At 44.0% G+C, this 3,418-nt stretch overlaps 1 non-coding gene across 1 annotated transcript; it reads left to right on the top strand.

The window, feature by feature from the left end:
* Positions 1-962: 962 nt before the first annotated feature.
* Positions 963-1,034, top strand: TRNAA-UGC (transfer RNA alanine (anticodon UGC)). Its single transcript has one exon. It is a non-coding gene; the product is annotated as a tRNA-Ala (tRNA).
* Positions 1,035-3,418: the final 2,384 nt, after the last annotated feature.

The following is a 3,418-nucleotide window of genomic DNA, read 5'->3' as shown; positions in this document are numbered from 1 at the left end:
TGTGGCCTCCACGTGCCTGTATGACCTCCCTACAACGCCTGGGCATGCTCCTGATGAGGCTGAGTATTGTGTGTGGCCTCCACGTGCCTGTATGACCTCCCTACAACGCCTGGGCATGCTCCTGATGAGGTTGCGGATGGTCTCCTGTGGGATCTCCTCCCAGACCTGGACTAAAGCATCCGCCAACTCCTGGACAGTCTGTGGTGCAACGTGACGTTGGTGGATGGAGCGAGACATGATGTCCCAGATGTGCTCAATCGGATTCAGGTCTGGGGAACGGGCGGCCAGTCCATAGCTTCAATGCCTTCATCTTGCAGGAACTGCTGACACACTCCAGCCACATGAGGTCTGGCATTGTCCTGCATTAGGAGGAACCCAGGACCAACCGCACCAGCATATGGTCTCACAAGAGGTCTGAGGATCTCATCTCGGTACCTAATGGCAGTCAGACTACCTCGGCGAGCACATGGAGGGCTGTGCTGCGGGCTGGTATGTTTATGCACAATCACCAGGGACCTTCCCAGCCTGATAATATCAGCTCTCAGTTGTCTGCTTTAATTAACTTTGCTGGTTACATGGGGGGATACACCACGTCATTTTTTTTTGTTTGTTTTTTTATTTAATCATTAAAAGCTGCCTGATAAGCTCCACAGGGTGCAAAGTTATTATATGTTGGGTGGTTGTGCAATTATTTGTCTATATGTCTGTTCCTATGTCTAAATGTCTCTCTGTACGTCTGTTGGTCAATATATCTGTCTATCTATCTACTCAATCTATCTCCATTATCTATCTCCATGTCATTTATTGCTGTCTAAAAACGCTAGAAAAATGCAGGAAAAAAAGCACGTTTTTGCCGCTGCGTTTTTCCTGCCAAGAGATGTGGAAATGCTGCAGAAATTTCTGCTTTCAAATAAGTGTGAACATACCCTTAGGGTTTTGCATATGAGCATAACACACATACAGGGGATGTAGCTCAGTGGTAGAGCGCATGCTTTGCATGTATGAGGCCGTGGGTTTAATCCCCGGCATCTCCATTGTCGTGTATTCCACAGAGATCACTCTATATCTCACCATGCTGTCACTGTGTCAGGATTTCATCAGGGATTCCAACATATGGAATATATGTTAATGCCCTCTGTACAGTCACTGTCAGCTTCACAATAGCCCAATTATTAATATTACTCGCTGCCACCACCGGCCGAGTTTGAAATATAGTACAAGGCCTTGCCTGGCCAAACGCCTGCATTCTGGTAGTGTATGGCTTCTGGGAAGCGAACGATTACAGGACAAAAGAAACAGAACGATTAGATTTTATATTTAATCCAAATGGGAGGCAGTGTTTAGGAAAACTATACAAAAATGTTTACAAAAGGAGACAATTCAATACATTAATAGTTACACCAAATAATAAGGATTAAAGAAGAGACTTACTATAAGATCGCTGAGACGATTCAATATAGGTGGATTTGATTTGAACGTTATCGAATATGACCCATTGCTTATAGTATCTATACCCCCCAGCCAACTATTTTATGCTGAAGGGAGAGACCCCCCTGGGATGACGTCACAGGGACTGGGCTCTAGCCTGCACATTTTATTAAAAACTTCTGGGATAACTCATCGCTCGTTGATCCCAGAATCCCAAAAGTGATACCATATTTCTATTATGATTTTACCTTCATTTAAGGACCACACACTGCATAGTTGCGACCTGCTATCCTAGTGCTTTTGTGCTACAGCTCCACGGAGGGGTTTGATAAAATATGCATAGCGTTATGTGATATTTCAGTTTTTCTTTTTTAATAATTTTGCAAAAATTTCTACATTTCAGTTTTTTTTCAGTCAAGATGGGGTGCAGAGTGTACTTTAATGAGGAAAAAATGAACTTTTTAGAGTTTACCAAATGGCTGCAATGAAACAAAGAGTGAAACATTTAAAGGGGTCTGAATACTTTCCGTATCCAATGTATTGCTCCATACAGTATGGCCCCATATAATGCTCAATATAGTATGGCCCCATATAATGCTCCATACAGTATGGCCCCATGTAATGCTCCATACAGAAAAAAAATAATAATCAAATACTTCCCTCTCCTTGTTCCCCGCTGGCCGCAGGTCCTGTCTCCACAGCGTGTTCCGGCTCTCTGCACTGTGACTGCCCAGCACAGAGGGGGCGCTGTAGTGATCGCGCCCTCTTCCCTGAGATGTCACAGAGTCGGAAGACACCGGAGCTGCGGAGGAACGTGGAGAGATGAGTATCGCGAGCAGTTTAAAGCAATGTGGGACGCGGTGCCAGAGCCCATGCTGTACTGCTCTGCCAGCTATATAGTGGCCGATTCCGGGTACTGCACACCTGACCCTATTCATATGATCTGCAGTACCCCGCTGTAGCCACTATGCAGTTGTTGGCGCTGTGCTGTTCCAGTCTGCAAATAATCACATCCAACCGGCACCAAGAACAGCTGATCACGCGTGCCGGGGGTCGCGTCCCCATTAATCTAATATTGGTCGCCTATCCTAAGGGTAAGTCATCAATATAAAAGAGCTGGACATCCCCTTTATCTGTTGCCACTACCCCTATACCAACTAATGGTAAATCCCTCCCTCACTTATCATTATGTGCTGCTAATGTTACGTAACAACATTCTATATAGTGAAGTCACAACCAGACATAGAGATGGTAAATATTATTTATTTTTAGGAACATTTGGACAAATAATGGAATATATGAGGATATCATAGTCTGGGGCTGCAGCTGTTATCAGCATCTCTGCACATGATGAAATCAGGGTCTCTATGAAGCAGATGAGGGATCTGTGGATCATTATGGAAATGATCTGTAACTTCTGCAGATTTCTGTAAAGAGAAGACACCAAATTATTACATCTCATCAATAGATTCCCAGTAAAAAGTTAATAATCAGCTGGAAAATATAAAAAAGCAAATTCTAATATCTACTTACATGAAGGACAAGTCATTCTGATCTAATTCCTCAATGTTCTCCAGACTTGGATCATCCTTCTATGAAAAGGAGAAAAGAACAATTACTTATATGTCACATGTGATCTAGATATCATGGGGCAGCGGGAATGAGAGGTGACTTACCATCTGGTGATTTTGGGGTGTTCATGGCCCTTCATGCTTGGTAAGATGTTGACCAAAGCTGATGGTAAACTAAAGAGAGATCAGAACAGCAGGAGGTTAAAGGTGATATTTTTTACAGTCTTGTAATGAATGTAGTGTTAATGTATGCATTGCTCCCTTACCTGGGCTGGGGTCAGTATGTTCTCCACCACTGTCTGCACCATGAACATGGTGCTTCAATGGAAGCAGTGGTTACGGCACAGGGGGCACAGAGGTTTGGAGCGGAGCCATCTAGTAATACATCCCTGATGGAAGGTGTGGTCACATGGAAGGAC

Source organism: Phyllobates terribilis, unplaced genomic scaffold (genome assembly GCF_046119375.1).
Source record: "Phyllobates terribilis strain yellow unplaced genomic scaffold, ASM4611937v1 Scaffold_208__1_contigs__length_3488620, whole genome shotgun sequence".
NCBI classification, from domain to species: Eukaryota; Metazoa; Chordata; class Amphibia; order Anura; family Dendrobatidae; genus Phyllobates; species Phyllobates terribilis.
Note: the sequence above shows the minus strand (reverse complement) of the source record. Positions and strands in the feature narration are given on the sequence as shown.